We start from the raw sequence: 10,314 nt of genomic DNA, 5'->3' as shown, positions 1-10,314 counted from the left end.
GGAAATCTGCTACAATGTGAGAGAATCAGCAAAAGCAGTCAATACTAGAGTTAGATTCCCAAGGCCATCCATTCGGTGTTGAAATTACCAAGTGCAAGGCAGAAAATAAATATACATAAAACTAGAACTTAAGGATATTTTATAAGACTGGGTAGAATCTTTTGTAAAAAATTAAAAATACATGTCATTGATAAAGGTAAAAACTCAAAGATTGTTTAAAACAGATTAATTATGGAGAAGAGTGAAATTATGCTGTTTTTTTAAAATATGGCAGATCAGATATTCTGCCTAATTGTATAAGTAGACTGATCTTTAAAAATACACATTGTTTTAAAGACTTACTAGCTCTACAACTGGGGCTTCCCTGGTGGCTCAGTGGTAAAGAACCCTCCTGTCAATGCATGCGATGCAGGTTTGACCGCTGGATCTGGAAGATCCCCTGGAGAAGGAAATGGCCACCCACTCCAGTATTTTTACCTGGAAAATCCCATGGACAGAGGAACCTGGCAGGCTACAGTCCATGGAGTTGCAAAAGAGTCAGACATGACTGAGCAACTAAACAACAACTTTATAATATGTAAGGGCTTCTCTCCAAAGAAAAGTGAGAAATAGCAAAACAGAAAGTCTAGCAGGGAGGAAGTTGATATACTCATTGCTAAGGAAAAGCTCAGCCTTAGACCAGCAACATTGTGGAGGAGCTGACCCTTAGATACCAACACTAAGCTGAAATCTTAAGAAATGTTGAAGTATTTATAACCGAAAAGATTTGTTTTAATTAATGACCAAGTGTTTTAACTGACATCAGAAGAGTAAAACAATAGACCCTGAGAATGTAGGGAAAAAATAGAGGTATGAGCAGAACTTAATAAAACACAAAAAAGTATAAAATTGAGGGGATTTAGTAGGTCAAAATGATATTCTTTGAAAAGATTTAAAAACAATCACTTTGATTACAAAAAACAAACAAGCTACAGAAAGAATCTGGAAAATGTTCTAGCAGAGTAGTCAAACAGAGAATATATGAAATGCCTGCAAATTTGAACACTTATGTAAAAAGGACAATTTCCTAGTTCCTAAAGTTTACCAAAACTGACACAAAAGGAAGTATATAACTAGAGTTCTTTAACCAGTAAAGGAATTAAGTCAATAGTTTAGAATCTTTTACCAAGAAAATATCAGATCATTTGGGAAGTGAATTCTATCAAATTTCTTCCAACAGATAACATCAATATTAATAAAGAAAAAACTTCTAAAGAGTCACAAAAGAAAGATGATCCTTTATTCATCTTACAAAGTCTATATAATCTTGCTACTGAAAATAGGATAGCACAGTAAGGAAAATGAAATTTATAGGTCAAACTTAACTTGTGAATATAAAAGCAAATTTTTAAACTGTTATATCAGCTACCTCAGTTCACTAGAATGACAAAAAGCATGACCAAGTTAGGTCAATGACTGAAAAAGTAGTTTAATGTCAGTTTAATTAAACATTTATATGTTTAATATATAAATTTAAATCACCCACATTTTATTTCTCTCATTTGTCTTTTTAAAAAATTCATAAGTACCTATATTGATCCTTCTTGTACTCAGCATTGTCCTAAGTGGTTTATATTATTTGCTCCTTTAAACCTTCTATTCTTCCTGGGAGAAGGTTCTGTTTTGCTTCCATTTCTTAGGTAATACTCTTAATACCCAGGAAAGTAAGGTAACATTTGCAGGTTTGTGTGGATGGTCAGTGATGGGACATGGACAGAAACCATGCAAAGACTGCTTGGAAACAGAGCTCTGTATTGACACTCATGTTATAGATGAGAGGAAAAGAACCATGCACTTACAATATAGTTTAGCGCTCACATCATAGATTAATGATTTTTGCTACTGATCCAAAAATGTCAATTTTATTATCATCTCAATGCCTTTATGCTCTTGAATCTAAATTTAATTTAAGATGCATCCTGTTCCACTGGATATTTCTTCTATTTTTGAACCGAAATGCTACTTTAATTATAATATAATAAATGTGATATAGTAAACATATTACAAGATATAATAAATAGCATATATAAAATAACAGTATAATTTACCATATAACAAGGTCAAAAGAGAACAAAACTATACAATCATTTGAAATATCCTCCAGAGATACTTTGTAAAAATCAATATTCATTTCTAATGTAAAATAAGTAATTATAGGGATATATGAATACTTCCATAATAAGAAGTACTTATATAAGAGAAAGAGATAAATAATAAAACCTTAGTAACATAGGCAATAAATGCCAGACAAGATGAAGGTGCCTGATATAATGTTAAATAAAAACAATTATTGAACAGTGTTTTTGAAGCACTTATGCGTTCAGTGACAAGAGAAAGTAATATCTCATAGAAAAGAATATCTCATTCTTCTTAATGTCTGTACATGTTTTCATTGCATGACTATAGCAGCTTATTTAATGTCACTGTTCTACATCTGGATTTCTAGGTTCTTTTGGAATTTTATTTTATTTATTTTTTAAATTTATTTTTGTTGTGGTATTCAGGATCTTTAGTTGTGACATGCAAACTCTTAGTTATGGTGTGTGGGATCTAGTTCCCTGACCAGGTATCAAACCTGGGCTCCATGCATTGGGAGGGAGTCTTAGCCGCTGGACCATCAGAGAGATCTCTTTATGAAATTTAATTATGCAAAGATGTTTCAGACTCTAGGACTTCCTCTTTTTGTATCTTTTGAAAGAAGCAATATCTCCACAGACGATTTATTTCTGCTGGCTGCTCCAGCCACTAGAAGACTATGGCTACTTCTCAGTTCTTCCCTTCACATTCCTAGTCAATACGAAAATAGAAGGCAAGAAAGTCTGCTTTGGAGACTGTAGAGATAAGTCTTGATGGTAAAGGCTAAAAATATGAACCCTGAACAAATATTTCCCAGCTCTGACTAGGTGTGAGTCCCTTGATTTTGTAGAGGATACAAGACTGTAGAATCTGCCTTCACAGTGTTTCCAATAGGATGTTGTTGTTCAGTCGCTAAGTCACATTCAACTCTTTGTGACCCCATGAACTGCAGAAAACCAGGCTTCCCTGTCCTTCACTATCTCCCAGAGTTTGCTGAAACTCAGTCCATCGAATCGAGGATGCCATTCAACCATCTCATCCTCTATCGTCCCCTTCCAATAGTATGAGCTGAGTGAAATATGGTTGGGTATCTAATTCAAGACAAAATATAATGGCTATTTTTTGCTCACGGCAAGATTGGTAGAGTGTATGTAGAAGTCACTAAGACTTTTAGTTAGAGGGGTACAGTAAATCTTGTATTGAAAGCTGATTTTTCTGGTCTCTTTCTGGAGATGAACTGGAAATTGTATAGAAGAACCAAAATTAGCTTAACCAAAAGTAAACTCATAAATAATTGAACAGTAATTAGATATTTGTGATCCATGTTTCTTTTTTATCTAGTTTCTCCCAATTTATACACCTCTTTGATACCTGATTATTCATTTTCAAAGGTCTAATTAACAACAATTATTACTGTATGTATTTGGTTTTGCCTGGGCCCTGTAGAAACTATCCTAAATTACCAGCTGTGATTTTCACTTGATTTCCTCAAAAGAACAATTGGAACTCCTGGTCTTAAGTGGACTGGAATGTGAAACTAAGTCTCTTAGATGTAGTTAGAGGACCCTGCAGAGTCCCTTGGTGAATGTTTGGAAAACACTAAGCTTCTTAACATTGATTCTTGTAGTGCTGTAGGAGAGATCATTGAACCAAAAGGATGGCAGTTCTTGTTCTTTTGTTGGCCTTCTTCATGGAAACATGGCTGAAAGTTTCTGGACCTAATTTCCTTCCTTGTGTGGGAATTTCACTAAAAATATCCAACTGCAACCTGTCCCGATATAATTTCTGAAACTATTAGGACCAGACATGCACATGTTGACAACTTATCAGACTTCTAGCCTCTAGACCTGTGAGTAGATACATTTATGTCATTTAACTCAGTCTGTGGTATTTTGTCATGACAGCTCTAGGAAATGGACATCTTTTTATGGCCTCCTCATCTTAAGTTGCAAATTCAATATTCAATATCATAACTAGGAAACAAAATGACACTTAAATTCCTTGTTACAGTCTTTCTTTCCCACTCTTATTGTTAGTAATTTCCATATTTGGGTCTCTTTTCTGTATCTTGTAAACAGAGTGTTACAGTCATTTCTGGCCTTTTCTAATATACAATAAATGTGCATATCCCTGAATTGATTTTGGAAAAGTGAAATGTATAGTAGGTATGTGTGTGCATGTGTATATGTGTGTATTCATATACTTTATTTTATATTTGAAATTAATTTTACTTTTGGCTGTGCTGGGTCTTCATTGCTGTTAGTGGACTTTCTCTAGCTGTAGTGAGTGGGGCTATGCTCTAGTTTTGGTGTGCAGGCTTCTCATTGCAGTGGCTTCTTCTGTTGCAGAGCATGGACTCTGGGGCTTGCAGGCTTAAGTAGCTGTGGCCTGTGGCCTCAGTATTTGCAGCACATGGGCTTAGTTGCTCTGTGGCATATGTGATCTTCCCAGACCAGGGATTGAATTTGCACAACAAAGTTGCAGTGAGTAGGGGCTGCTGTCTAGTTTTGGTGTGCAAGCCTAAATATTCATTGGAAGGACTGATGCTGAAGCTGAAACTCCCAATACTTTGGCCACCTCATGCGAAGAGTTGACTCATTTGAAAAGACCTGATGCTGGGAAAGATTGAAGGTGGGAGGAGAAGGGGATGAGAAAGGATTAGATGGTTGGATGGCATCATCAACTCAATGGACATGAGTTTGAGTAAGTTCCAGGAGTTCGTTGTGGTCAGGGAAACCTGACATACCGCAGTCCATGGGGTTACAGAGTCAGGCATGACTGAGTGGCTGAACTGAACTGAACTGAGAGTATAGAGTCTGAAATCAGACATGTATTCCTCTAATTCTGTTCTTCTTTTTCAATATTGTTTTAGCTTCTCAGGGTCTTTTGTGTTTTCATACAGTCATAAAAATTATTTGTTCTAGGTCTGTGAAAAATGCCCTTGATATTTCAATAGAGATTGCATGGAATCTGTAGATTTCCTTGGGTAGGATGTCCATTTCACCAATAATTCTTCCAATCCATGACCATAATGGTACATCTTTTCAGCTATCTGTCGTCTTTAATATCATCATTGTCTTATAGCTTCCTGGATGCAGGTCTTTTACCTATGTAGACAGTTTATTCTTAGATATTTTATTCTTTGTGTGTATGTGTGCCCAGTCACTCAGTTGTGTCCAGCTCTTTGTGGCCCCATGAACTATATATAGCCTCCCAGGCTCCTCTGGTCCATGGAATTTTCCAGGAAAGAATATTGGAGTGGGCTGCCATATCATAGGAGAAGGAAGTGGCACCCCACTCCAGTGCTCTTGCCTGGAAAATCCCATGGGCGGAGGAGCCTGGTGGGCTGCAGTCCATGGGGTCACTAAGAGTTGGACATGACTGAGCGACTTCACTTTCATTTTTCACTTTCATGCATTGGAGAAGGAAATGGCAACCCACTCCAGTATTCTTGCCTGGAGAATCCCAGGGATGGGGGAGCCTGGTGGACTGCTGTCTGTGGGGTCGCACAGAGTCAGACACAACTGAAGTGACTTAGCAGCAGCAGCTACATCATACTCCAGGGGATCTTTATGACCCAGGGATCAAAGTTGTGTGTCTCATTACTCTTGAATTGGCAGGTGGGTTCTTTACTGCTAGCACCACCTAAGAAGCCCCTTTCTTTTTTATGCAATTGTAAATGTGATGGTTTCTTTAACTTTGTTTTCTTATAGTTCATTTTTAGTGTATAGAAATGCCATAGATTTCTGTATATTAATTTTGTACCTGCAAATTCACCAGATTCATTTATGAGCTCTAGTAGTTTTTGAAGGTGTTTTTAGGGTTCTCTATGTATCATGCCATCTGCAAACAGTAACACTTCTACTTCTTCTTTTGTAATTTGGATTCCTTTTATTTATTTTTTTTCTTGTTTGACTGCTGTGGCTAGGACTTCTAAAATCATGTTGAATAAAATTTGTGAGAGTGGGCATCCTTATCTTGTTCCTGATCTTAGGGAAAATGCTTTCAGCTTTTCATCATTAAATATGCTAACTTGTCACTGTAGCTTTTATTATGTTGAAGTATATTCCCTCTATCCCTCTTTTGGAGAGTTTCTACCATGAATGGATATTGAATTTTTTCAAAACCTTATTCTGCACCTATTCATGTGATCAAATGGTTTTTAGTCTTCAGTTTGTTAATGTGATGATAAGAAACCTAAGATAGCTACATAGGCTCAGCAACCTTTCTTTCCCTGATTAGGTAGAAATCCTTGTTATGCCTTCGAATTGAGTCAGTATCTGAGTAAAGAACTGCCAAGTATCATTCAGTTCAGAATACACTGCTGTGGCTATGTAGAAATGAACTTGGCTTTTCCAAATGATAGTAAATGAATGTACTGAATAAATGGTTCAACTTAACAAACTGTTCTTAAAAATATATTAATGTAGGTACTTCAGTGGAGAATTGAAAACAAAGCAAAATTTTCAGATAAAGGGTTGAAGTAAAAGTACACCTAGTTGTATACAGTTTCCTCTTGTAAAATTCTCTTTTTAATTTGAGTGAACAGTAAATTGAGAGTATCTGATTCGGGGCTAAGGAAATCTAAGCCTTCTTGGCCACACTGTATTCTCCTAGGTCATTTAATATAGACACCAGTTGAATTGCTGAAAAAATAGTGGGAAAAATCCATCTCTCAGATCCAAAGGGCTGCTTTTGAAAATATGTGGATTGCTGTGCTCTTCCGGCCTCAAAAGTCCTCATCTTAACCTTAGCCCTTCATGAAGAGAAGCTTTTGAAGCCACTTCCCACATTACTCATTATGTGACTGTTGAAAAAGAGAAACCCAGCTCTTTTCCTTTGCTTTCAATCAACCATCTTATTCAAAACTCTGTTTGGGTTGTTATACCTTAATCTTACCTGGCAAGGGATTTATGTGAAGATTCTTATTATTTGAAAGATTGGTGCCAGTGTATGTGTCTGCAAGGAAAGAAGAAAATAAGAAGATGTGGTTATCAAACATCCCAATAGTGAAGTTGTGTGAAAGCAACTTTTGAATGTTACCCATCAGAGTTTAGCCTTATTATTATGTTTTATTTTATTCACTGAAAATAAATAATCTTCAGTGATTTTGTCTAGATTTTATAGTTTCCCAAAGTCCCCTTTTTCATGTTGAAGCAGGGAAAATTACATTTTAAGTCACTGTTCTTTGTCTCATGTTATTTATAATCACTCCTCATCACCTCTTGTTTCAAAGAAATGGGATCCTGAGAAGTGTCTTATGTTTGTCTTTGTGTAATGTGATGGGGATGCATCCCGGAGACATGTGAGATGTATAAATGATGGCATAATGAAACTAGGATGAGGAGATATGGAAAGATCAGGAAAGATGGCTGTTAGAGTGTGGCTAGATAGTGGAGAAGAGAGATGTGCAGCGAGAGGGAGAGATTTGCAGACGGAGAAAATTAAACAAATAATTAAATAAGTTTTCTTGTGTGGTATGGGATGCAAGTTTTTTCCTCCCCCTTTCCTTCAGAATCTCTTTGTGAAAGACTGTATTTTTCAGTAGTGTTACGGAGATAGGATTTGCTGTTTTGTTTGGACACCGAGAATGGACCCATGGCAACAGTTACATTTTGGTTATCTATGACTATCTTTAAGAAGAAACATAAACATTGGCCACACTATCTGTGTGCATGCTACTTCCATGAAGTTTTTGTTCCCAGTTCATGTCTCTTGTTGCTCAGTCACGTCCAACTCTTTGTTACCCCATGGACTGCATGCAGCATGCCAGGCTTCATATATCTAGGTCCCTTCTTTCTTTAAGGTCAATCTCAAATTGCATGTCAAATGTACATTTACTGACATATTCAACCCACAATAAACTGCTCCTTCTTTGTTCTCCTTAGACTCTGATTGTTTATAAAAAATTCACTTTTGAACTTAGAAACTGTCTAATGTAATAAATTAGCTATTTTATCAGCATTTTTTTATATCCTCAACATAATTATAAGCTTCTATGGGTGTGGAATCATACATTTTGTGATTTTTTTCTTAGTACTTACTTTGACAAAAAATACATTCATTTATCCAAACATTATTTATTGAGTCTTAACTATAAATGTAGTTCAACTGAATAAATATTCTTTGAATGAAAGCATGCACGAATGAGAAATTATGCAGTAGGTCACTTAATGTACCAGTCAATATGACAAAACAAAAACATAAACACAAAAACAAGCCAAAAGGGGACCAGGACTTTCTGCAAAATATCCTGTTTTCAATTGGATGATGTCATGAAAATCAAGATACTCCTGAAAGGTCTTAATAGCTAACCAAGAATAGTTAACAACTGAAATTCTCTAAGACTTATTAACCCTAACACTAGATACATTTGTACCTCTTAGGAATTTCATTAAATGAGATATATAAAGGTTTTATAGACAAAATTTATAAATCTCTCAATCTCCACGTCCACATAGGTTTTTTTTTTTTTAATTTTATTTTAGAAAGCATTTATTAAGTGGGATAGGTAAATATTTGAGTAGATTGAAGTATTATATCTACAGAGCTGAGGTGGGATGTTCTGAGATCTTCTAGTTCAATTTCTTCATTGTACAGATGAGAAAATAAACGCAGAGAGGTCGAGTGATTCATGCTCTGTACAAAGGCTGGTTAGTGTCAAGACAGAACTGAAATTGTCTTGCCTCTGAACTTGTTTTTTGTCCATTGGTACAGTGTTCTGAAGTGTCCATGTTTGTCAGGCTAAAACTTGAAGACTTAACTGTAACTGTATTAGAACTATGATGAGTTCTATGAATCTAGAGGGTGATAGAAAGCTATTTTATGACGCAACTGTAGCTCACCAGGCTCCTCTCCTCTGTCCATGGGATTCTCCAGGCAAGAATACTAGAGTGGGTTGCCATGCCCTCCTCCAGGGGATCTTCCTGACCCAGGGATTGGACCCTCATACGTAGCTAGAGTATCTTCAGTTCCATCAAATGAATGCATAGTTATTCAGTTTTCTCTTAGAAGTTCTGGCAACTGTGGGAAGGGTCATTATGGTTCAGTTCAGGCTATATTTTCTAGTTAAATGATGTCTCAAATTTTCCCTTTTGTGGCATGGCTCACTTTTACATTCTAGAAAAATGTAAGGGATTGATCACCCAGGGAGCATTTGTGATTATTTTACCTTTACCTATTAAACTTTTGGGGCTGGCTCTATTTATACTCTTGCTGATAATTTTAGAGGAAGTATAATGCTATTTTATGTGAACACATATGTATTTCTTTAATGATATATTCTGAGTTTGCTACTGATTTCAGAAATTTTATGCCCTCCATAGTAATTTTCTGTTTTTTTTTCCATTTATTTTTATTAGTTGGAGGCTAATTACTTTACAGTATTGTAGTGGTTTTTGCCATACATTGACATGAATCAGCCATGGATTTACATGTGTTCCCCATCCCGATCCCCCCTCCCACCTCCCTCTCCACCCAATCCCTCTGGGTCTTCCCAGTGTACCAGCCCCGAGCACTTGTCTCATGCATCCAACCTGAGCTGGTGATCTGTTTCACCCTTGATAATATACATGTTTCGATGCTGTTCTCTTTAAACATCCCACCCTCACCTTCTCCCACGGAGTCCAAAAGTCTGTTCTGTACATCTGTGTCTCTTTTTCTGTTTTGAATATAGGATTATCGTTACCATCTTTTTAAATTCCATATATATGTGTTAGTATACTGTATTGGTCTTTATCTTTCTGGCTTACTTCACTCTGTATAATGGGCTCCAGTTTCATCCATCTCATTAGAACTGATTCAAATGAATTATTTTTAATGGCTGAGTAATATTCCATGTTGTATATAAAAATATGGAACGCTTCACAAATTTGCATGTCATCCTTGCACAGGGGCCATGCTAATCTTCTCTGTATTGTTCCAATTTTAGTATATGTGCTGCCGAAGCGAGCACCACATAGGTTTTCTCTATTTGGGTTTCCAAAAGATTTAAATAAAATACCAGATAATTAAAAATTAGACATTATCTTTCTTAGTTTCACTTTTTTTTTCCTGGCAAACACCTTTAATTTTCTCCATAGTGCTATCCAATTTCCACTAGTGTTTTTCCTAAATGAATTTTGCTCTGAATGGTGGGATATATAAGATGTAAATGAATTGTTTGTTATGTTTTAGAATCCTTCACAATGGCCTGGCTAT

The 10,314-nt window shown here is 36.1% G+C and overlaps 1 non-coding gene across 1 annotated transcript; it reads right to left on the bottom strand.

The window, feature by feature from the left end:
* Positions 1-9,962: 9,962 nt before the first annotated feature.
* LOC139039549 (U6 spliceosomal RNA) lies at positions 9,963-10,069 on the bottom strand. The gene has a single exon (XR_011492888.1). It is a non-coding gene; the product is annotated as a U6 spliceosomal RNA (small nuclear RNA).
* Positions 10,070-10,314: the final 245 nt, after the last annotated feature.

Source organism: Odocoileus virginianus, chromosome 18, assembly GCF_023699985.2.
Source record: "Odocoileus virginianus isolate 20LAN1187 ecotype Illinois chromosome 18, Ovbor_1.2, whole genome shotgun sequence".
Classification (NCBI taxonomy): Eukaryota; Metazoa; Chordata; class Mammalia; order Artiodactyla; family Cervidae; genus Odocoileus; species Odocoileus virginianus.
Note: the sequence above shows the minus strand (reverse complement) of the source record. Positions and strands in the feature narration are given on the sequence as shown.